We start from the raw sequence: 26,561 nt of genomic DNA, 5'->3' as shown, positions 1-26,561 counted from the left end.
ATTCTTGTATATAGGAGCAGTATTATAGTAATTATATTCTTGTATATAGGAGCAGTATTATAGTAGTTATATTCTTGTATATAGGAGCAGTATTATAGTAGTTATATTCTTGTATATAGGAGGCAGTATTATAATAGTTATATTCTTGTACATAGGAGCAGTATTATAGTAGTTATATTCTTGTATATAGGAGCAGTATTATAGTAGTTATATTCTTGTATATAGGAGGCAGTATTATAGTAGTTATATTCTTGTATATAGGAGCAGTATTATAGTAGTTATATACTTGTATATAGGAGCAGTATTATAGTAGTTATATTCTTGTATATAGGAGGCAGTATTATAGTAGTTATATTCTTGTATATTGGAGCAGTATTATAGTAGTTGTATTCTTGTATATAGGGGACAGTATTATAGTAGTTATATTCTTGTATATAGGTGGCAGTATTATAGTAGTTATATTCTTGTATATAGGAGCAGTATTATAGTAGTTATATTCTTGTATATAGGAGCAGTATTATAGTAGTTATATTCTTGTATATTGGAGCAGTATTATAGTAGTTATAATCTTGTATATAGAAGCAGTATTATAGTAGTTATATTCTTGTATATAGGAGGCAGTATTATAGTAGTTATATTCTTGTATATAGGAGCAGTATTATAGTAGTTATATTCTTGTATATTGGAGCAGTATTATAGTAGTTATAATCTTGTATATAGAAGCAGTATTATAATAGTTATATTCTTGTATATAGGAGCAGTATTATAGTAGTTATATTTTTGTACATAGGAGCAGTATTATAGTAGTTATATTCTTGTATATAGGAGCAGTATTATAGTAGTTATAGTCTTGTATATAGGAGCAGTATTATAGTAGTTATATTCTTGTATATAGGAGCAGTATTATAGTAGTTATATCCTTGTATATAGGAGGCAGTATTATAGTAGTTATATTCTTGTACATAGGAGCAGTATTATAGTAGTTATATACTTGTACATTGGAGGGACAGTATAATATTGGTTACATTTTTGTACATTGGAGGGCAGAATAATAGTAGTTATATAAAATAAGATCCAGCAAATAAAAGAATATATTTCCATTTCGTTTCCACTCTTCTGCTTGAGATGAGAGAATTCTTGAGGTGACGGGTTATATATATATGGCACTCTCAAGTATATACATGATGTCTCCTTTGCCTTTGACCTTGGTTCCCTTCCTATTCTTACAGTTCCTCCTGTGGATTCCTCTGTTCTATATTCAGCATAATTGTATCCTCGGTATGTGTGATTTGCGGATGTATTGTGGCTTCGGCATTGGCTTCTAAGCCTCGCTATATATTAAGTGTCTGGAACGGCGCCAAAGTATAGAAACATGTCTGAGAATAATATACCGTATTCTGATACTATACTGAGCAGAATTTCCCATAAATCTAAATTGTCTCTCCTGGGAAGTTTAGAAACAACTGATTGACCCTTTCAGGTTGAAGACCTGTGTAGGAGGCCATGATAAGTCAGTAGACTATGGGGTCGGGTTACGTGTAGAGCAGTGTTTCCCAACCAGGGTGCCTCCAGCTGTGGCAATATGACAATTTTCAGCATGCCCGAACAGCCGAAGGCAAGGGAGTTGTCGTTTGGAACAGCTGGGGGCACCCTGTTTGGGAAAAACTCGTGTCGAAGATATGCGCAGAAAAAAATCCACACCCAACCTGGAGACAGATGTGGAGCTGTTTTTGAAAGAAATTAGCTCTGTTTTTCTATTCCTGGATACCCCCTTTTAGCAGTGAGGATGGTGCAGCGGAATCCTATTGAAGACAGATTTGTAAATTACTTCTATTTAAAAATCATCAGCTGCTGTATGCTCCACAGGAAGTTCTTTTCTATTTGAATTTCTTTTCTGTCTGACCACAGTGCTCTCTGCTGACACCTCTGTCCATGGCAGGAACTGTCTAGAGTGTAAAGATCTTACCGTAAACGGCTGAGAGTTGGGTCCGCTGTCCTTTGTGGACAATGACTGAACCGTACCAGGGAGCTGAGTCTTAGGTGCCGCTGGTTTTCACCAGAGCCCGCCGCAAAGTAGGATGGACTTGCAGGGGCAGGCGGCACCCACGTCGCTACCCCTGGCACGATACGTCCACACAGGTTGCCCAGAAGAAGCTTGGCACAGAAGATAAGGCGTAGTCAGACGAAGCATGGCTCAGAAGGCAGGCGGCAAAGTAGCAAGGTCAGGTCACAAGCGGGAGGTCAGGAAGACAATAAGACACATACAATAAGATGCTTTCTTAAAGGCACTAAGCACACAGATCCAGCACCATAATTGGGAGGTGCCAGACTAATATAGGGTTCTCTCAGCAAAGAACCAATTATGGGCATACTTGCCCTTTAAATTTAGCAACGCCGGCACGCGCCCCCTAAGGAGAGGGGATGCGCGCGCCAATGAAGCAGAGCAGGAGACGTGCCGGGACCAGAAGGAGGTGAGGAGATGCCCGGGACTGCAAGTCCCAGAGCCACCGGCACAGACAGTAGGGTGCTCTCACCGCCTGACAGAACGGCCGGAGCGTTACCCATGGCAATGCCCGGGACATGCGTGCGGGCGCATCCCACACCGCGAGTCCCGGGACCACCGAAGGCAGAGGACAGGGAGCGCTCATGGCCATTCATTTTCGGCCGGAGCACTTCCCATTACACAGTGCAGGAGAGGTTTGCTATGGAGATTTGCTACTGCTCTGGACAGTTCCTAAAATGGACAGAGGTATCAGCAGAGAGCAGGTCAGGGAGAAAGGAAATTCAAGAAGAAAATAACTTTCTGTGGAGCATACAGCCGCTGATAAGTACTGGAAGGATTAAGATTTTGATAGAAGTAATTTACAAATCTGTTTAACTTTCTGTCATCAGTTGATTTAAAAAAATAAATAAATAAATAATCAACTGGTGCCAGAAAGTTAAACAAATTAGTAAATTACTTCAATTAAAAAATCTTTACCCTTCCAGTACTTTTTTAGAGGCTGTATGCTACAGAGAAAGTTATTTTCTTTTTTAATTTCTTTTTTGTCTTGTCCACAGTGCTCATTGCTGACACCTCTGTCCATTTTAAGAACTGTCCAGAGTAGGAGAAAATCCCCATAGCAAACATATGCTGCTCTTGACAGTTCCTAAAATGGACAGAGATGTCAGCAGAGAGCACTGTGGTCATGATGTCAGCAGAGAACACTGTGTTCCAAAAAGAAAATAATTTCCTCTGTAGTATTCAGCAGCTAATAAGTACTGGAAGGATTAAGATTTTTTGATAAAAGTACTTTACAAATCTGTTTAACTTTCTGGCACCAGTTGAATACATTTTTTTTTTCTCCCAGTGGAGTACCCCTTTAATGTCCATGCAAGTCTACGGGGCTTTAGACAAATCTCTATATTCGATGTTTAACCAGATATCCTGCTGCCAGAGCGGGATCACTTTTATGCCGGACATATTGGGGAAGATTTATCAAAACCTGTCCAGAGGAAAAGATGCCAGGTTGCCCATAGCAACCAATCAGATCGTTGCTTTCATTTTTAACAAGGCCTCTGCAAAATGAAAGAAGCGATCTGATTGGTTGCTATGGGCAACTGGGCAACTTTTCCTCTGCACATGTTTTGATAAATCTCCGCCATTGTCCTAGGTGATTTTATTTCAGGGGGAAATGCCATTTTATTAGGAGATTATGGATTCCAGGCTTCGGCCTGTTGTAATGGAAGCCAGCTGCCGCCTCACCGCCGGGATAGGCTTTGAAGATGTTTTACGGCCTCTGTGCAGAAGTTTGCACTGGATGAAAGGGTCTGCAGCTGTAAAAGTTGTAGCAGGAAGGAGGCCGCGCTCTATCCGATGTCAGATTATTTTATCATCAGCGTGGGTCGCCATGGTAACCAGAGATGGGGGGGGGGGGGTTATGGATTGGGCAGCACCAAGTACATTCCTGAGTTATTGGAACATTCTTAGTTCTTTATTTACTGTCCAAGTCCCCCCTATAGAGGTCGCACTGAGCAGATGGGGGTCTTCATGTTCCGGATGTACAACGCATTCAGAAAATCTTCAGACTCAAAAGTTTTGTTACATGAAGGGTCTACTCACAGCGGAATTCCGCCTCAAATGAAAGGGGTACTCCATTGGAAAACTTTTTTTTTTTTTTTTAAAATAAATTGGTACCAGAAAGTTGAACAGATTTGTAAATTACTTCTAAGTAAAAATATTGATCCTTCCAGTACTTATCAGCTGCCATATTCTCCACAGGAAGTTCTTTTCTTTTTGAATGTCCTTTCTGTCTGACCACAAGTGCTCTCTGCTGACACCTCTGTCCATTTTAGCAACTGTCCAGAGCGGGAGAGGTTTGCTATGTGGATTTGTTTGTACTCTGGACAGTTTCTAAAAGTCAGCAGAGAGCACTGTGGTCAGATTGAAAAGAAATTCAAAAAGAAAAGAACTTTCTGTGGAGAATATAGCAGTTGATAAGTACTGGAAAGATTAATATTTTGAAATAGAAATAATTTACAAATCTGTTTAACTTTCTGGCACCAGTTGATTCAAAAAAAAAAAAAAAAAAAAATGTTTTCCAATGGAGTACCCCTTTAAAGCCCATAGACTTCTATGGGATTCTGCACTCCCATTCACACTTCTGAATTTCCGCATGCGGAAATTCAGAAGTGTGAACGGGAGTGCGGAATCCCATAGAAGTCTATGGGCTTTAATTTGAGGCGGAATTTCGCAAGCGGAAATTCTGCCGTGTGAATAGACCCTGAGGCCTTTGGCAGTGATTCCGGCCTCCAGTCTTCTTCGGGATGAGGCCACAGGGTTTACACACCCGGATTTGCGCATTTTCTGCCATTTAAAGGGAACCTTTCAGCAGACTGTACCCTATATAACTGTTGGGAACATGTTATATAGGGAATAATCAGTGTTCTTATCATGTCCTGATGTCATATATTGCGTCCTCCATATTACCAAAAATCACTTTAAAAATCGATTTGCGTCTTATGTTAATGACCCTGAAGTAGTCCCCTGAGCATAGTGAATCTTCAGGTAGTCACTGCTGCTCTGGGCTGTATTCACACCTACTCATAATTGACAGCCCAGGCCGCTCCAACGTCACCATTCTTCTCCATTTGCAGATGAAAATCCTGCGCAGGCCCAGAAGCAGCTTCATGGCCGGGGATATCGCCGTTTCTGGTCCTGCACGAGATTTGAATGTGCAGAGCGGTGGCCTTGGAGCGGCCTGGGCTGTCAGTCACACTCGAGTAGGTGGAAATACAGCTCAGAACAGCAGTGACTTTCCGAAGATGCACCACATCCAGGAAACTACTGCAGGGTCATTAAAGGGGTACTCCGGTGGAAAAGTTTTATTTTTTTATCAACTGGTGCCAGAAAGTTAAACAAATTTGTAAATTATTTCTATTAAAAAATCTTTATCCTTCCAATACAAAGGAAATTCTTTGCTTTTTGAATTTCTTTTTTGTCTTGTCCACAGTGCTCTCTGCTGACACCTCTGTCCGTGTCAGGAACTGTGCAGAACAGAATAGGTTTGCTATGGGGATTTTCTCCTGCTCTGGACAATTCCTGATATGGGCATCAGGTGTCAGCAGAGAGCACTGTGGATAAGATAAAAACGAAATTCAAAAAGAAAAGAATTTCCTCTGTAGCATACAGCTGCTAAAAAGTACTGGAAGGATAACTTTTTTTTATAGAAGTAATTTACAAATCTGTTTAACTTTCTGGCACCAATTGACTTAAAGGGGTAGTCCAGTGGTGAAAAACTTATCCCCTATCCTAAGGATAGGGGATAAGTTTGAGATCGCAGGGGGTCCGACCGCTGGGGCCCCCTGCGAACTCTCTGTACGGGGGCCAAGCTCTCCGGCCAGATATCGGGTGTCGACCCCCGCACGAAGCGGCGGCTGACACGCCCCCTCAATACATCGCTATGGCAGAGCCGGAGATTGCCGAAGGCAGCACTCCGGCTCTGCCATAGAGTTGAATTGAGGGGGCGTGTCAGCCGCCGCTTCGTGCGGGGGTCGACACGCCCCCTTTGCGCGGGCTGCCGGGGTCCCGTACAGGAGATCGCGGGGGGCCCCAGCGGTCGGACCCCCCGCGATCTGCAACTTATCCCCTATCCTTAGGATAGGGGATAAGTTGTTCTCCACTTGTTCACTACTGGACTACTCCTTTAAAAAAAAAAAATTCCACCGGAGTACCCCTTTAACATAGGGTGGAAGCCATTTTCGGGATTATGTAGGACTCATTTATCGTGACATGGTAAGAATATAATTTTGCCAACAATTATATAGGGTAAAATATGCTGACAGGTTTCCTTTACCAAACTATCAAAATACAAATGATAAAAATAAATTTTTGTATAAAACATACAAAAACTATACATATTTGGTATCAACATAAACCTAAACAAACGATAAAAATAGAGTGTTTGCACAGTTTTTTTTTTCTCTATAAACTTGATGGAACTGGCAACGGAACTCCACCTAACGGAGCCCGACGCCAGTGTGAATGCTGTAAAAAATATATATTCGAAACGATGCAGGAATGATAGTATTTTGCTTTAGAAAAACCAGAAAAGATAGTTATCAAAAAGTGATATGTCCCTGAAGATTATACCAATTGAAAAATACAATTTTTTGGTAAAAAAAAAAAAAAAAAACAAGCCCCCTCTAAGCACTGTCAAGAAAAAAACTAGAGTTTAAAGCATCTTGTTCCGCAGAAAATGACAAAAAAGATGAGCTCCTAGATGACAAAATAAAAATGAAGAAAACTAGGGGAATAAGGCCCAAATTGGCTTAGTCACTAAGAAGGTGAAGGAGTTGTCCAGTAAAAGAACAAAACCTTGTACTTACCTCCCTCATTCCCCCCACTGCCTCCGCTATTCCGGCACCCGGTCTCCTCTGTGCTTCACTTCCTGGCCAGGTGAGACATTTTCTTTTAGGCGATTCTCGGAAAACGTTCCAGCTGTGTATGGGACTGACTGTAACAGCTGCGAGCTCTATATTCAGCTGTCTCTGCATGAAAAAAAACACTATACAGTGACCCCTCGACCTACGATGGCCCCGACATACGATCATTTCAACATACGATCACTCTCAGAGGCCATCGCATGGTGAAGGCAGCATCAACATACGCTGCTTTTGTATGTCGGGGCCATCGCATAAACGGCTATCCCGCAGCGCAGACTGCTTCAGCTGCCACCGGATAGCCGTTTACGGTGTCCCTTGTGCTCCGCTGACGATCACTTACCTGTCCTCGGGGATCCGGCGCATCCTCTTCAGGATCCTATGCATCGTCGGCGCTCTCCATCATCGTCATCACGTCGCGCGCACGCCGTAACATCATCCAATAGGAGCGCCGTGCGTAGCGACGTGATGGCGGCGACGGAGAGCGCAGTTGCCGGGGAAGCAGAGGCCTTACCGGAGCGTCGGGGACAGCTCGGGGACGTGCAATGGACGGCGACATCCAGGGCAGCGGTGACGAGCGGTGACGGTCTGGAGCGGCGGGGACAGGTGATTACAACTTCCTCTAACAGTGGTCTTCAACCTGCGGACCTCCAGATGTTGCAAAACTACAACACCCAGCATGCCCGGACAGCCGTTGGCTGTCCGGGCATGCTGGGTGTTGTAGTTTTGCAACATCTGGAGGTCCGCAGGTTGTAGACCACTGTCCTATACTTCACATTGCACGGATCCCTCAACATACAATGGTTTCAACAAACGATGGTCCGTTTGGAACGGATTACCATCGTATGTTGAGGGACCACTGTATTCAGCTTTGCCTGTGTGAGTGAGTGTTATATTGAGCTGTCTCTATGTGAGCAAGCACTATATTCAGCTGTCTCTGCATGAGAAAGCATTATATTGAGCTGTCTCTGTGGAAAAGAGCGCTATATTGAGCTGTCTTCGCAAGCGAGCACTATACTCGGCTGTATCTGCGTGAGCAAGCGCTACATTCAGCTGTCGGCTGACTTAGATTACACTCGCCAATTGTTGTCTCAGTGAATAGAGCTGCAGCCACACAGTACAGCTTCATTCACAAGAGACGCTCTGGGATCACTGATCTCTGTATTGTGAGGGTCCCTGGTGGTCAGACCCCCAGAGATCACACATTTATGTCCTATTGTTTGGCCTACCTCTTTAAATGCGTTATCCAGAATTAGAAAAACTGTTGATTTCTTCCAAAAACAGCGCCACCCCTGCCCAAAGGTTTGGTGCGGTATTTCAGTTCAGTTCCATTAAATGGGCACTCTCAATAAAACTAGTTTTTGCTATTGCACTCCTTTTGGTAAATAAAAAATCTTTCTAATATACTTGGTTTAAAAAAAAAATGAAGTTTTCTATGTTTTATTTGTGTTTAAAAAAGCTGCCACTAGGTGTCTCCCTACTTGTCCAGAGCACATTTCCCCCCATCTCTTGCACAGGATTTGGACTCCTGCTGGCCTGGCAGAAGTCCAAACACAGGAAATGCAGTCTGGAGTGCTGAGGGAGGGGGGGGGGGGGGGGGGTGCGCAGCCTTAGCCAATCATAACTCATCTCACACTGAACTGCCATATGCAGTTGGTTGCAGAGTGAGGAAGGAAGTTCTCCCCTGTATGGCTTCAGATGATGTCACGCCTGCTGGGGGACGCCCCTTCCCAGTCAGTGAATCTGACTGAGACTGAGCAGAAAATACAGAGCAATATCAAGGAGGAAAACTAACAAATGTTAAAAATAAAGGCAGGGGGTTATCATTATGGTACTCTTTAAAGTGAATAGAGCCCAGCTGTAATACCACACACAACCTGAGCATAGGTGTGGCACTGTCTCTGTTATGGATAACCCCTTTAATGTATCAGAAAGCAATACCACGACGCCGTCCTCGTCTTTATATTCCGCCTGCCTTATTGTTCTTATTTTCAGTCTCAGCCTTTTCTCTATTTTATCACAAGGCAGGGAGATGCCCGCACGTCCCCGTCCATTTCTGGGAAACTTGCCATAATAATACACTACCCGGGATCGTATACAAAGCGTTCTCCACAATGGAATTTATTTTACGGATTTTCCCCTCTGTTATACAGAAGTGACGATAACTTGAGCCGCCGTGGAAACTGGCAATCTTACCTCTCCAGGTTAATACTCCGAAAAAAATAATGTTACCGTAGGAAACCGCGTCCGAACAGAAAATCTGCGACTTTACGGAATAGAAAGTTCTCTCTAGAAATATATATAAATAAAACTCAATGTATGTATGTGTGTATATGTGTGTGTGTGCGTGTATATATGTGTATGTGTGTGTGTGTGTGTGTGTGTATATATGTATGTGTATGTATGTAATGTATGTGTGTGTGTATATATGTGTGTATGTGTGTGTGTGTGTATGTGTGTGTACATATATGTGTATGTGTGTGTATGTGTGTGTATATATATGTGTGTATGTGTGTGTGTGTATGTAATGTGTGTGTGTGTATGTGTGTGTGTATATATATATATATATATATATATATATATATATATATATATCTATGTTCCCGCATCACGTCCAAACGGCTAAAGATATTGACATGAAACTTGGCCACATGTTACTTATATGTCAACAACAAACATAGGATAGGTGATTTAACCCTTACTCACCCCCATTTGCCAGGGGCGGGGCTTATGTTTAAAGTCCCATACAAGTCAATGGGAAATATATGTTACTGCAGAACTTCCAAACGGCTGGAGATATTTCGATAATACTTGGTCACATGTTACTTATATGTCCACTTAAAATAGAGGATAGTTAATTTAACCCTTAACCACCCCCATTTTGATTGTCGGGGTTTTTGTTTAAAGTTCCATGCAAATCAATGGGAAATGTATGTTCCCACATAACTTCCATATGGCTGGAGATATTTCAATAATACCTGGTACACATATTACTTATATGTCAAATAAAAAGATATGATAGTTAAATTAACCCTTACCTACCTTATAGTTTGTCTTTCAATTCAGGGAATAGTCAGATGGGCGGGGACTTCATTTTAAAAATGGGATTGGCTATAAGGTGATGGGTAAAGGTTATATCGTCAGATGGTGTCGGAAAGAATACAACAGTGTTGGAAAAAATCCAACGTTTCTGACTTTCAAGAGCCCTTCTTCAGGCTGGAAATTAAAGGGGTACTGCAGCCGAAATTAACATATCCCCTATCCACAGGATAGGGGATAAGAAGCTGATTGTGGTGGGGGGTCTGACCGCTGGGACCTCCTCACGATCTCCGGGACCCCGTCTCGCTCAGTGAGGAGTGCGTGTCGTCTAGCGGTCCATTCATTTCTATGGGGGCGCTGATGATTGTCGAGTCCTGGACTCGGGTCTCTTCAGAGCACCCATAAAAATCAATGGAGCGCGTGATGTCTAGCGGTAAACGACACGTGCTCCTCAGTGAGTTGAGACGGGGTCCGTCCTGGAAATCACGGGTGGTCCCAGTGGTCGGACCGGATAAGTTAATGGGGTACTCCGGTGGAATTTTTTTTTTATTTTAAATGAACTGGTGCCAGAAAGTTAAACAGATTTGTAAATTACTTTTATAAAAAAAAATCTTAATCCTTTCAGTACTTTTTAGCAGCTGTATGCTACAGAGGAAATTCTTTACTTTTCAAATTTCTTTTTTGTGTTGTCCACAGTGCTCTCTGCTGACACCTCTGTCCATGTCAGGAACTGTCCAAAGAAGCATAGGCTTGCTATGGGGATTTTCTCCTGCTCTGGACAGTTCCTGATACAGGCATCAGGTGTCGGCAGAGAGCACTGTAGACAAGCCAAAGAAATAAAAATAAATAAAGATTTTCCTCTGTAGCAGACAGCTGCTAAAAAGTACTGAAAGGATTAAGATTTTTTTTAAATAGAAGTAATTTACAAATCTGTTTAACTTTCTGGCACCGGTTCATAAAAAAGAAAAAAAAAGTTTTCCACGGAGTACCCCTTTAATTTTGGCAGCAGTACCCCTTTAAGAGAAGGAGCAGGTCACAACAATTCTATAGGGTGGCTGTGTAGCTGTAGGACAGTGTTTTCCAAACAGTGTGTGTCCAGCTGTTGCAAAACTACAACTCCCAGCATGCCCGGACAGCCATCGGCTGTCCGGGCATGCTGGGAGTTGTAGTTTTGCAACAGCTGGAGACACACTGTTTGGAAAACATGGGTGTATGATAAGGAGCGCTGTGTGTGTAGTGGGACCTGTGGCACGTGGTACTGCCTGGTTTAGTACACACACGGCCTTTGACTGTCTGGGCATGCTGGTAGTTGTAGTTTTGCAACAGCTGGAGACACACTGTTTGGAAAACATGGGTGTATGGTAAGGTGCGCTGTCTGTGTTGTGGGACGCGGTACTGCTTGGTTTAGTACACACACGGCCTTTGACTGTCTGGGCATGCTGGGAGTTGTAGTTTTGCAACAGCTGGTGACACACTGTTTGGAAAACATGGGTGTATGGTAAGGAGCGCTGTCTGTGTTGTGGGACGCGGTACTGCTTGGTTTAGTACACACACGGCCTTTGACTGTCTGGGCATGCTGGGAGTTGTAGTTTTGCAACTGCTGGAGGCACCCTGGTTGAGGAAGAACTTTTACCGTCCTATCCAAGGCTTTGTTTCCCGCACCATATCCTGCTCTGTATTTCCCCCCTCAGCTCTGTAGGAAGCGAAAGCCTTTCCACGGTAAAGAAAGGAGCCACGTTTAATGCACTTATATCATAAATAAAACATAAATACAGTGGAAATAAAACAAGGCCCTTGAGACTTTACAATCAATCTGCAGCGTGGCCCAGAATACAGAATACCGCGTTCCCAGGAACCTTAAAAATCGCACTACAAGCCAGTAATGGTTTCCGTCCTCCAGGGGGCAGCAGAGCTCCACTGCGATCTCTTCTCTGCTCGTAACTCGGAGGGGGCGCACATATTTATTTTATTGCGTTCTTCCTTTTTTTTCCTTTTTTTTCTCCCCCCCCCCCCCGCCTGTCTTTTTTGGGAGCATATTCTGTGAATCAAGAAAATTTGTGTGCAGTTTGTTTAACGGCGCCATGACAGCTGCGCCAGGCAGTAACCCAGTTTTTATTGTGCAGTTTGAGCAGATCAGGATGAAGTGTATATAGTAAAAGACAATTTATTGAATCGCGCAATGATGCAGATGGCAAAGTCTGATCAATCCATCTACATTGTGTTTACTGGCGGGGTGGGGGACGGGGGGTATACTGGAGTAAATGATCGCGCGGGGTTGGAGATTTATCCGCCAAAATAAAGAAAATATTTGGTAAAAATATCATTAGTTACATAAAAAGGAACATTTACGGTCCCTGTGTTATTTTTTCCTTTTATTGTATAGACTTACTAGCAGAGTACCCAGTGTTGTCCGTTTTGTACTAACTAAACCTTGTTGGAAAGGAAAAGCAACATATAAGGACGCTCCTTTCTTCCTATCCCAATGTCATATCCCGACCTTATATCCTGTCCTCATATCCCGACCTCATATCCAACCTCATATCCCGTCCTCATATCCCGTCCTCATATCCCGTCCTCATATCCCGACCTCATATCCTGATCTCATATCCAACCTCATATCCCGTCCTCATATCCTGCCTTATATCCTGACCTCATATCCTGACCTCTGATCCCGACCTCATATCCCATCCTTATATCCTGACCTCATATCCCGTTCTTATATCCTGACCGCACATCCCGACCTCATATCCTGTCCTGATAGCACAACCTTATATCCTGTCCTCATATCCTGTCCTTATGCCACATCCTTATATCCCGTCCTCATATCCTATCCTTATGCCACGTCCTCCTATCTCGTCCTCATATCCCGACCTCATATCCTGTGTTTATATCCCGTCCACATATTCTGACTTCATATATTGTCCTTATACCATGAACTAATTTACATGAAAATTTATATAGTATATAGTAGATAACACAATAGTGGACAGTGCACTTTGTATAGTAGATAATACAATAGAGGACAGAGCACTGTGTATAGTAGATAACACAATAGAGGACAGATCACTGTGTATAAAAGATAACACAATAGAGGACAGATCACTGTGTATAGTAAGTAGTCCAATAGAGGACAGTGCCCTGTGTATAGCAGATAACACAGCAAACCTGTGATCACATGACCCAGTTAAAGTAATAAACCACATGGATGCGGCTTTGCTGGAATAAAACAGATCTCGCTGTAGGACTAATGATGTGCATGATATGGGTAAAATGAAAAAAGCCTGTGGGAACACATCCTAAGAGCATTTATATCAGTATTTCCCAACCAGGGTGCCTCCAGCTGTCGCAAAACTACATCTCCCAGCATGCCCAGACAGCCAACGGCTGGAGGCACTCTGGTTGGGAAACACTGGTCTACACCTAAAACTGGAAAAACAATTTTTTTCTGATTAATAAACACAAAAAACATTTTAAAAATGACTAATGTCACCGAGTTGATACTGAAGCCAATCACTCAGCAAGTCGCAGCGTCTTCACTATGATTTGTGTCCTCACGATGGCAACAGCGACCCATGAATCACACCGTCTTTCTTTCTCCACTCGTAATATTTACTTTTATACAAAGGGCCGTCGCCTCTGTCTGTCACAAAATGTTAAATGCAGGAGATTTAGCGGCAGAAGATGCTGCGCCTTAAAACCGTAAATTATGAGTGGAAATTGAGAACTTCTTTTATTACTGACAGTAGAGATTTACAAATGTTTTCCAGAATGTTCATCACGTTGTGGATGATCTATCAATCGGGAGATGAAACATCCCCATTATTATTTAGTCTGATAACAGGATTTCTGTAGGTTTTAATTGGTGCTGAGCCTGGCGTACCAGGGATACTGTCATCTGTGGGTCACATGCTTCTGATCACCACATAATATGGATTAAGAGATGTATCAAGAGTGTGAAAGCGGGAACTATCATCTGGATCTATCTATCTCATATCTATCTATCTGTCTCATATCTATCTATCTGTCTCATATCTATCTATCTATCTCATATCTATCTATCTATCTCATATCTATCTATCTATCTATCTCATATCTATCTATCTATCTCATATCTATCTATCTCATATTTATCTATCTCATATCTATCTATCTGTCTCATATCTATCTATCTCGTATCTATCCATCTCTCTCTCTCATATCTATCTCATATCTATCTATCTTTCTCATATCTATTTATCTCATATCTATCTATCTCATATCTATCTATCTATCTATCTATCTCAAATCTATCTATCTATATATCTCATATTTATCTTTCTATCTATCTATCTATCTCATATCTATCTCATATCTATCTCTCTATCTATCTATCTCATATCTATCTCATATCTATCTATCTCATATCTATCTATCTATCTATCTATCTATCTCATATCTTTCTATCTATCTATCTCATATCTATCTATCTATCTCATATTTATCTATCTATCTCATATCTATCTATCTATCTATCTCATATCTATCTATTTCATCTCTATCTCATATCTATCTATCTATCTATCTCATATCTATCTATCTATCTCATATCTATCTATCTCATATCTATCTATCTCATATCTATCTATCTATCTACCTATCTCATATCTATCTATCTATCTATCTCATATCTATCTATCTTATATAGTGATAACGTTTTTAGAATTTATATCCCACATCTTTCCTAGATATGGAGTTGCAGTGCATATGTTAAACCAGTGCCAAATGTATGGTGATGAAGGCAGGATGGTGATGAGTGTCTGATCTGTGCGGGTTTGATCACTAGGGCCCCAATAATCATGAGAACAGGGGTTCTATGTCCCTTCTTGTTGAATGCTGGTCAGACATGAACACTTCTTCTCCATTTAACTCTATGGGCCAAATGAACATAGCCGGACCGACCTACATCACCTAAGGAAAATGGGGGCTCAGCTCACAGCAGGTAAACAAACATCCCATTAGGAATATATAATATTTAGTTAGAAGCATCAGCTTTGCATGGATCAGCGAGATAGGAGCTCGATTGATCAAGCCTGTAGCTCAGGCTTGGAGCAATCAAACCCCGTTCGGACACGGTGGAAACAGGTAAGGGGACCTCCCCTCGCGTCCTAGCTGATCGGGACATTGCGATTTTATCGCGATGTCCCGATCAGCCCGACTGAGCGGCCCGGAAGCGTTTACTTTCACTTTCAGACACGGCGGTCAACTTTGATCGCCACGTCTGAAGGGTTCACAGCTCGCAGCACAACGGTCTGTGCCACACGCTGTTAGCCCAGGGTTTTAAACACCGGGACCGGGCAAAGGGCGTACAGGTACGCCCTGTGTCCTTAAGGGGTTAAGCTAACAATCGAGTTTACAAGTTTTTATAGCCTTAGCTGAATGGCAGCAGTTTTTCCAATGGTTTACAGCTTCAGTCTTGAACTATTGACCCTCCATTCCCTTCACTTATACAAGTGTCTCTAGTCCTGCAAAAAACATATTTCCTTAACCCCTTATCAGTGAGAGGCTAGGTTACCCATGGGTTCCCTGTAACAGCAGAACACAACACTATGGAAAGTATAAGTATTGGCGCTCCTAATTGTGCGTTGCGTGCCATATATAGTGAAGCACATGAAAAGCATGCTTCTTCATGGTCACTTAAAGGAGATGTCCGGTGCTCACTTTTCTTATTGTATCCGTTCCGGGCTGCAAAAAAAAAAGAAAATAAGCTTTCTCTTGCCTGCCTACGCTCCCCCGGTGCTCCGGTACAGGCGTTCGGTCCCCGGGCTGTAATTCTTCTTACTTCCTGTTAGCCCGGCACGTCACACGGAGCTTCAGCCTATCACTGGCCGAGGCGGGACATCGCTGCGGTCGGTGATAGGCTGAAGCTCCGTGTGACGTGCCGGGCTAACAGGAAGTAAGAAGAATACAACCCGGGGACCGAACACCTGTACCGGAGCACCGGGGGAGCCTAGGCAGGTAAGAGAAAATGTGTTTTCTTTTATTTTTCAGCCCGGAACTGATAAAATAAGAAAAGTGAGCACCGGACATCTCCTTTAACGTGTTTGTTTTGCGGTTACGTGAGACACTGCATGCATTGGTCTTTATTCTTACAGTAGAGAAGTCATTAATTATAACTTTTTGGGAATTGGGACATTTAAACTTGCTTTCTTTTAAATTCCAATCTAAATTTAGTCGGAGTCGGTGCATTGTTTGCCGACTCCGACTCCAGGAACCCAAAATTTTGTCTGACTCCGACTCCTTGACTCTGACTCCACAGCCCTGATTGTAGCAGGGACCCAGCAACACGACATCCGGTATTTAGATTATTTTCCATCTTCTCAGGTGTCCTGGGTGTCGTAGTCGCTATCGTTTTCCACCTCTCATCTTCAGTAACCATTTAGTCACCACAACACTCGCTATATCCTGAAGATTTCATGTGACTTTTCCAGCAAATCAATATGTCATTAAAAGACGATAGACATCAGGTGCCGGGACTTCCTGGCAGGGCTCGGAGACTTCGGGCAGGTCAAGGTCCAATAGGATGTGCACCGTTCTCGGCATTTGGAGCTCGGCGCAGAATCCCCGGTGACCTCTCAATTGGCCCCGATTGTTTCCTATTATCCACACGGTTTTACAGCAGCAGCATTTAACACTTCGGACCCTCTGGCGACGTGCGGTAAAAGATGTCTGATAATCGCGTCCCCGCAGTTTATAGATAAAACCTTCAGCTCGGGGCTTTTAAAACCCATTAAAAAATTGTCTCTGCCATAAAGGAGGAGAAGAAAGTGATATGTTTGTAAGAGAAATCTTCCTATTGTCATTGATGTTCGGAAATCTTCTTTCCTAAAGCCGACGGATATTAAATTATAATATATCGCAGGTGTCAAATCCTATTTCACTTGAAGGAGGCCGGGGCGGGCGCGTCGCCTTTTATCTGCTGAATACGGCTGAAGTGCATCATGGGAAATTTCAACCCCACTTTCTTCATCTGGTTTTTCATATGCAAATGGGATTTGGAGTACAGAGTGGAGGAGTTTGGGATCTGAAGTCACTCCCCGCTTTCATGTCATAAAAGGGAATTTATTTATCGGTTTTTCTATAATGTTAGAACTTGATGGATCATCAGAAATGGGTTATTTACATCTCACACATCTGCGCGCGCCGCGCTCGGCGAATCAAAGCCGATAGGGGGGAAGAACAGGCGTCTTCGTCTTAGAAGAGAAAAAAAAACGTAATGAGATACAAACAGGGAACTTCCGCCAGTCTGGAACGTGAGGAACTAAGTTTGACACCCAAGTGGCGGCGTCTGAACCAAAAGGAAATTCTTAACCCGTTAAAGGGGTACTCCGGCGCTAAGACATCTTATCCCCTATCCAAATGCCCCGCTGCTGGGGCCCCCACAGCACCCAGCATTCTAAACAAACGCCAGGTTCCTGCGGCAGTGGTCGTGACATCATGGCCACGCCCCCCTCCATTCATATCTATAGGAGGGGACATGTCCCATAGACATGAATGGAGGGGGTGTGATGTCACGATCACAGCCTCCGGCTCCGAGCGTTCCGAACAAAATGTTCAGAACGCTGGAGCACCAGAGTACCCTTTTAAAGGGGTACTCTGGTGCTCCAGCATTTTGAACATTTTGTTCAGAACGCTCGGAGCTGGAGGCTGTGATCGTGACGTCACAACCCCTCCATTCATGTCTATGGGACACTCCCCCTCCTATAGACATGAATGGAGGGGGCGTGGCCATGATGCCACGACCACTGCCGCTGGAACCTGGCGTTTGTTTAGAATGCTGGGTGCTGTGGGAGATTGCGGGGGGCCCAGCAGCGGGGCATTTAGATAGAGGATAAGATGTCTAGCAGCGGAGTACCCCTTAATAAGGATACAGCCAAGTTTCATTTTTGTGTTTTCGCCTTTTAAGAGGCCTGGGGGGAGATTTATCAAAACCTGTGCAGAGGAAACGTTGACTAGTTGCCCATAGCAACCAATCAGATCGCTTCTTTCATTTCTCAGAGCGATCTGATTGGTTGCTATGGGTCAGCTGGTCAGATTTTACTCTGCACAGGTTTTGATAAATCTCCCCCATAACTTTTATATTTCTGTCTAATTGTACTTTGTAACAACAAATTTCATTTTTCCATAAAATGTTCGGCGCAACAAATTTTTTTTTCATTTGTGACAAGAAATTAAAAAGAAAACCACAATGAAAACCGATGAGTCTCTCCAAAGTCCCCCCCCCCCAACCCTTAATTCTTCAGATGCCGTGATCAGTAAAAGAGAATGTGTCGTCAGATAATGACCTTTTATTTAAATGGTACTCCGGTGAAAAACAACTGGTGCCAAAAAGTTAAACAGATTTGTAAATAACAAAATGAAAAAAAAATCTTAATCCTTCCAGTACTTATTAGCTGCTGAATGCTACAGAGGAAATTCATTTCTTTTTGAGTTTCTTTTTTGCCTTGTCCACAGTGCTCTCTGCTGACACCTCTGTCCGTGTCAGGAACTGTCCAGAGCAGCATAGGTTTGCTATGGGGATTTTCTCCTGCTCTGGACAGTTCCTGATACAGGCATCAGGTGTCAGCAGAGAGCACTGTGGACAAGACTAAAAATAAATTTAAAAAGAATTTACTCTGTAAGAATTTACTCTTACTACAGCTGCTAAAAAGTACTGGAAGGGTAAAGATTTTTTTAATAGAAGTCATTTACAAATCTGTTTAACTTTCCTGTTCCATCGTAGTACCCCTTTAAATCAAGCTTATTATGTTTAAAGGGGTACTCCGCTACTGGACATCTTATCCCCTATACAAAGGATAGGGGATAAGATGTCTGATCGCTGGGGGCCCCCACGATCTCCCGCAGCACCCGTCATTCTAAACCAACGCTGGGTTCCTGCGGCAGTGGCTGTGATGTCACGGCCACGCCCTCTCGTGACATCACTTCACACCCTAATGACTGCTACACTTTTAAGGGGTTGTGCGCTGCCCTGACTTTCGGAGCTCCGCTCACAGCGTCCGGAAGTTCATTACTCCGAACGCTGTGTGCGGGCTTCCATGTTCGCGGCCGGCGGCCGCGAACATAGAAGCCCGCACACAGCATTCGGAGTAATGAACTTCCGGACGCTGTGAGCGGCGCTCCGAAAGTCAGGGCAGCGCACAACCCCTTTAAACCTGGGGCCTAAAACTAAGCTGAGACTTTCTGTTCTGTACAGTTCACTTTCCAGCAGTCTCTTCCTTTTCATCACAGACAGGAGTACAGAGAAAGGTGGCACCAGTGTATAGGTAACAGAGGGACACACAATAGCTGAAGCTCACAGCTCAGCCTCCCCCTCCCTCTAGAATGTACTCGTCAAAGGTCACAGAGCATGCCTAGTAGCGTTTCCTATTCATGTGAATGGGACAGCTCCTGTCTATTTTTGTCTATTATGTCCACAAGGCTTGTTGTAAAGCATTTATCTAAATTCTATTAAAAAAAAGTAAAAAAAATGCTCCGGCAAGATGGCTACCAACATAATTTACAAAAAAAATTAGATAAAATGAATTAGAAAGTAGAAAATGGCTAGAAAAAAAGAACATGTTTCAAATAATCTCTAATCAGTAAATGTATTAAATTTTTTATTTTTTTTTCATTTTGATGAGAAAACCCCTTTAACCCCCTAATTGATAATTGGTCAACATTTCTGTCAAGATATGGGGAGGAGAATATGGAGCAGTATCGGGTGCTGAGCCTGCTCCCTACATGGTGTTGGCTTTTACCTGCAGCCATCAGCCGCTGGGATCGAGGTTTTCCACCAGAGTATCCCTTTAAATAGAGGTGAGGGCCATCTTCCTGATTGCACCCTGCAATGCCGAGTGAAGTGTTTACCATCCTGTGTGCCTCCAGCTGTTGCAAAACTACAACTCTCAGCATGCATGGACAGCCGGAGGCTGTCCATGCATGCTTGGAGTTGTAGTTTTGCAACAGCTGGAGGCACTCTGGTTGGGAAACACTGACCTAGTAAAAGCACCAATCCTTTTTTGTTAGATGGGGTCAGTGAAAATACATTGATCAGGGCATGTCCCGCTGCTAGAACCTGCATCAATCAGATGCGATCTGTGCTATAACCCAACATACATGTTCAGTTTCCCTGCAGCGCCACCACAGGGGAAATAGGGCATTACAGTCCTCAATATACTGCACTAAAGTGTCCTGTGGGACCAGATGAGCTGTTTGTAGCCTCAGAGGATCCCATAAGGGGGGGACCCTGTGTAATAGGGCATGTGACAATGGGTATTCTAAATCAGTCACCCCCTTTAAAGGGGTACTCCAGTGGAAACTGGTGCCAGAAAGTTAAACAGAATTGTAAATTACTTCTATAAAAAAATCTTAATCCTTCCAGTACTTATTAGCTGCTGTATGCTACAGAGGAAATTCTTTTCTTTTTGGAACACAGAGCTCTCTGCTGACATCACGACCACAGTGCTCTCTGCTGACATCTCTGTCCATTTTAAGAACTGTCCTGAGTAGGAGAAAATCCCCATAGCAAACATATGCTGCTCTGGACAGTTCCTAAAATGGACAGAGATGTCAGCAGAGAGCACTATGCTCGTGATGTCAGCAGAGAGCTCTGCGTTTCAAAAAGAAAAGATTTTCCTCTGTAGTATTCAGCAGCTAATAAGTACTGGAAGGATTAAGATTTTTTTTTTTTATAGAAGTAATTTACAAATCTATTTAACTTTCTGTCACCAGTTGATTTAATAAAAAATAAAAAAAAGGCTGTCCATGCATGCTTGGAGTTGTAGTTTTGCAACAGCTGGAGGCACACTTGTCGGGAAGCACTGAGCTTGTAAAAGCACCAATCCTTTTTTGTTAGATGGGGGTCAGTGAAAATACATTGATCAGGGGATTTCCCGCTGCTAGGACCTCCATCAATCAGATGCGATCTGTGCTGTAACCCAACATACATGTTCAGTTTCCCTGCAGCGCCACCACAGGGAAAATAGGGCATTACAGTCCTCAATATACTGCACTAAAGTTTCCTGTGGGACTAGAGGAGCTGTTTGTAGCCTCTGAGGATCCTATAGGGGGGGGACCCTGTGTAATAGGGCATGTGACAATGGGTATTCTAAATCAGTCACCCCCTTTAAAGGGGTACTCCGGTGGAAATTTATTTTTTTAAGTCAACTGGTGCCAGAAAGTTAAACAGATTTGTAAATTACTTCTCTTAAAAAATCTTAATCCTTCCAGTACTTATTAGCTGCTGAATACTACAGAGGAAATTCTTTTCTTTTTGGAACACAGAGCTCTCTGCTGACATCACGAGCACAGTGCTCTCTGCTGACATCTCTGTCCATTTTAGGAACTGTCCAGAGCAGCATATGTTTGCTATGGGGATTTTCTCCTACTCTGGACAATTCTTAAAATGGACAGAGATGTCAGCAGAGAGCACTGTGCTCGTGATGTCAGCAGAGAGCTCTGTGTTCCAAAAAGAAAATAATTTCCTCTGTAGTGTTCAGCAGCTAATAAGTACTGGAAGGATTAAGATTTTTTCATAGAAGTAATTTACAAATCTGTTTAACTTTCTGGGACCAGTTGATTAAAAAAAAAAAACTTTTCCACCAGAGTACCCCTTTAACACCAGTACATATAGATTATACATGTATATCTGGTCCTGTAGACTGGGAGATCTTATGGGGGGTGATGTCTTTGCAGCTTTAGTTGACTGATGTTGCACTTTGGGTGTAAGGTGAATTTATTTGCTTTTATTCAGATGGAGTTTAAAGCCCCGGAATCCTCTGCACAGTCGATGAGCTGATGGCTCTTTTGTGTCTGTAGGAAGACGGAGATATGTAGCCCAGGGTGATAATGGCGGCATTAACTTTTAAATCAGGCCAAACTTGCTGGCTCTTGGCAAATGGGTCATATATCACTAGTTGTATCGCTAGCAGCGCGGTCTGAAAAAGAAGCTTGTGCTGATTTACTTTACACAAACACAAACTTAAATAATCAGCCCTAGAGAGGAAGACTGCAGCGCCACCACAAGGGGAAGAAAAGTATTACACATTCAAATCAGTGGGTTGTAACTGAGGGTCAGTACAGGATAAGTAATGTATATACACAGTGACCTCACCAGCAGAATAGTGAGTACGGCTCTGGAGTATAATACAGGATATAACTCAGGATCAGTACAGGATAAGTAATGTAATGTATGTACACAGTGATCTCACCAGCAGAATAGTGAGTACAGCTCTGGAGTATAATACAGGATATAACTCAGGATCAGTACAGGATAAGTAATGTAATGTATGTACACAGTGACCTCACCAGCAGAATAGTGAGTACAGCTCTGGAGTATAATACAGGATATAACTCAGGATCAGTACAGGATAAGTAATGTAATGTATGTACACAGTGACCTCACCAGAAGAATAGTGAGTACAGCTCTGGAGTATAATACAGGATATAACTCAGGATCAGTACAAAATAAGTAATGTAATGTATGTACACAGTGACCTCACCAGCAGAATAATGAGTACAGCTCTGGAGTATAATACAGGATATAACTCAGGATCAGTACAGGATAAGTAATGTAATGTATGTACACAGTGACCTCACCAGAAGAATAGTGAGTACAGCTCTGGAGTATAATACAGGATATAACTCAGGATCAGTACAGGATAAGTAATGTAATGTATGTACAAAGTGACCTCACCAGCAGAATAGTGAGTACAGCTCTGGAGTATAATACGGAATATAACTCATGATCAGTACAGGATAAGTAATGTATGTAGACAGTGACCTCACCAGCAGAATAGTGAGTACAGCTCTGGAGTATAATACAGGATATAACTCAGGATCAGTACAGGATAAGTAATGTAATGTATGTACACAGTGACCTCACCAGCAGAATAGTGAGTGCAGCTCTGGAGTATAATACAGGATATAACTCAGGATCAGTACAGGATAAGTAATGTAATGTATGTACACAGTGACCTCACCAGCAGAATAGTGAGTACAGCTCTGGAGTATAATACAGGATATAACTCAGGATCAGTACAGGATCAGTAATGTAATGTATGTAAACAGTGACCCCACCAGCAGAATAGTGAGCGCAGCTCTGGAGTATAATACAGGATATAACTTAGGATCAGTACAAGATAAGTAATGTAATGTATGTACACAGTGACCTCACCAGCAGAATAGTGAGTACAGCTCTGGAGTATAATACAGGATATAACTCAGGATCAGTACAGGATAAGTAATTCTATGTATTGTTCTATCACAAGTGCTGGTTTATTGGAGATGCAGCTTTTGGATGGACTTTAGTTTTTCTCGGATGTGACTGGAGTGATCCACATAATTTATCATCCAGCCTATGTGGTATGTGAATATGCTTTCTGGTATGTTATACAGTATTACAGAACATTATAAACCACAGCAATATAAAGTCATCACACGCGACGGAATAAGGGGGTAATTTCTCTATCCTAGTGTTTCCCAACCAGGGTGCCTCCAGCTGTTGCAAAACTACAACTCCCAGCATGCCCGGACAGCCGAAGGCTGTCCGGGCATGCTGGGAGTTGTAGTTTTGCAACAGCTGGAGGCACCCTGGTTGGGAAACAATACTCTATCCTATAACTGGCTCGTCCCTATATGAACTGGGCCTTAGGCTTCCTCATTCCCCAGAATTTTATTTCTCTTGTTTTTAGTGCATATTTTGCTTCTCGGATGCAATGATAGAAATTGATCCCTAATGTATATTTTTTGCTCCATTGTCTCCAAGCAATAAAAAAAAAAAAAAGACAAAAGCGGAAATATTCCACGATGAAGAATGATCACTTTTTTTTTTTTTTTTTTGCCGTAAGGGTTTAGGTGGCATATTTATAAGATGTGTCTTCTCTGCATAATATTAAGAGTGGCAATAAAAATAAAACCTGCTAGATTTACAAGGATTCTTACGGAGGTGTGAGCGGGAACGCCGCTGAAATATGTTTGGGAGTTTTTTTTTTAAAATCCCCGTATACATAAATAATGCGGGCACGGGATTTCAATATTAGAACGTCCTTGACTTATGTCTTCTTATGACGCTAATGATGGCTCTCCGGTTACCCTGCAAAGCGTCCTCCATCTTTACACCATCATTTTCAATGGTTACAGCCGTAGTTATATTAGGCACTCTCTATGCCCCCACATGGTAGTTAGCACCCCTCTGTACCCCCATCAAGTAGTTAAGCCCCTTCTGTGCTCCATATATTATTAGAATCCAGTATGAACTCACGTGTAGTTGCTAGGATCTGTCTGTGCCCATATAGTAGTCAGGTACCCTCTGTGCCCCCATTAGTTTTAGACACTCTCTATGCCCCCACTTAGTAGTTAGCACCCCTCTGTACCCCCATCAAGTAGTTGAGCCCCTTCTGTGCTCCATATATTATTAGAAGCCGGCATGAACTCACATGTAGTTGCTAGGATCTCTCTGTGCCCATATAGTAGTCAGGTACCCTCTGTGCCCCCATTAGTTTTAGACACTCTCTATGCCCCCACTTACTAGTTAGCACCCCTCTGTACCCCCATCAAGTAGTTAAGCCCCTTCTGTGCTCCATATATTATTAGAATCCAGTATGAACTCACATGTAGTTGCTAGGATCTCTCTGTGCCCATATAGTAGTCAGGTACCCTCTGTGCCCCCATTAGTTTTAGGCACTCTCTATGCCCCCACTTAGTAGTTAGCACCCCTCTGTACCCCCATCAAGTAGTTAAGCCCCTTCTGTGCTCCATATATTATTAGAATCCAGTATGAACTCACATGTAGTTGCTAGGATCTGTCTGTGCCCATATAGTAGTCAGGTACCCTCTGTGCCCCCATTAGTTTTAGACACTCTCTATGCCCCCACTTAGTAGTTAGCACCCCTCTGTACCCCCATCAAGTAGTTGAGCCCCTTCTGTGCTCCATATATTATTAGAAGCCGGCATGAACTCACATGTAGTTGCTAGGATCTCTCTGTGCCCATATAGTAGTCAGGTACCCTCTGTGCCCCCATTAGTTTTAGACACTCTCTATGCCCCCACTTACTAGTTAGCACCCCTCTGTACCCCCATCAAGTAGTTAAGCCCCTTCTGTGCTCCATATATTATTAGAATCCAGTATGAACTCACATGTAGTTGCTAGGATCTCTCTTTGCCCATATAGTAGTCAGGTACCCTCTGTGCCCCCATTAGTTTTAGGCACTCTCTATGCCCCCACTTAGTAGTTAGCACCCCTCTGTACCCCCATCAAGTAGTTAAGCCCCTTCTGTGCTTCATATGTTATTATAAGCCAGTATGTACTCACATGTAGTTGCTAGGATCTCTCCGTGCCCATATAGTAGTCAGGTACCCTCTGTGCCCCCATTAGTTTTTGGCACTCTCTATGCCCCCACTTAGTAGTTAGCACCCCTCTGTACCCCCATCAAGTAGTTAAGCCCCTTCTGTGCTCCATATATTATTATAAGCCAGTATGAACTCACATGTAGTTGCTAGGATCTCTCTGTGCCCATATATTAGTAAGGTGCCCTCTGTGCCCCCATTAGTTTTAGGCACCCTCTATGCCCCCACATTGTAGTTAGGACCCCTCTATACCTTCATATAGTAATTAATCCCCTTATGTGCTTCTCTATGCACCCACATTTTGCTAGGACCCCTCTGTGCCCATATAGTTGTCGGTCGCCCTCTATATGGTATTAGGCCCCCTTTGTGCCCATGTATAGTATTAGGCCCCCGCATGCTCTCCATATAGTAGACAGGCTTCCTTTGTGCCCCTATATAAATTAAGAACCTCTGTGCCTCTATGTAGTATTAGACCCCCTACTGTGCCCCTATATAGTAGATAGGCCTCCTTTGTGCCCCCATATAGTAATATCCCCCCACAGTGCACCAGAGCTCCATTCCTGTCTTAGCCTCTGGTGCAGGAGGTGTACGGAAATGCCGCCCTCACCGAAAGTTCCTGACTCTGTGTTCTGACTCGACACCAGCGTACATTTCAACACATTTGTATTTGCACCTTTAAAGGGGTACTCTGGTGGGAAACAATCAACTGGCTCCAGAAAGTTGAACAGGTTTGTAAATTACTTCTATTAATAAATCTTTTATCCTTCCATTACTTATCAGCTGCTGTATGCTCCAGAGGAAGTTGTGTAGTTCTTTTCTCTCTGACCACAGTACTCTCTGCTTCCACCTCTGTCCGTGTCAGGAACAAATCCCCATAGCAAACCTATCCTGCTCTGGACAGTTCCTGACATGGACAGAGGTGTCAGCAGAGAGCACTGTGGTCAGAGAGAAAAGAACAACTCAACTTCCTCTGGAGCATACAGCAGCTGATTAGTACTGGAGGGATTAACATTTTTTAATAGAAGTAATTTACAAATCTGTTTGACTTTCTGGTACCAGTTGATTTGAAAAAAATTGTTTTCCACCAGAGTACCCCTTTAATGACACCCACACAGCTTAAAGCAGTGCTTGCTGGGGATTTGGGATATGTATCCCAGTTACAACCCTTGTTGTAGCTGTGGCCATATATATCCATTTGGGGACCTGCCCGGGGGGGCATTATACCCCAGCCTGCCCCGGGG

The 26,561-nt window shown here is 43.0% G+C and overlaps 1 protein-coding gene across 1 annotated transcript in view; it reads left to right on the top strand.

Moving 5' to 3' along the window:
- Positions 1 to 26,561, top strand: part of ST6GALNAC3 (ST6 N-acetylgalactosaminide alpha-2,6-sialyltransferase 3) — a 273,708-nt gene that overhangs the window by 22,993 nt on the left and 224,154 nt on the right. The gene's annotated exons all lie outside the window — the stretch shown is intronic.

The sequence above is a fragment of the Hyla sarda genome, chromosome 7 (assembly GCF_029499605.1).
Source record: "Hyla sarda isolate aHylSar1 chromosome 7, aHylSar1.hap1, whole genome shotgun sequence".
NCBI lineage: Eukaryota > Metazoa > Chordata > Amphibia > Anura > Hylidae > Hyla > Hyla sarda.
Note: the sequence above shows the minus strand (reverse complement) of the source record. Positions and strands in the feature narration are given on the sequence as shown.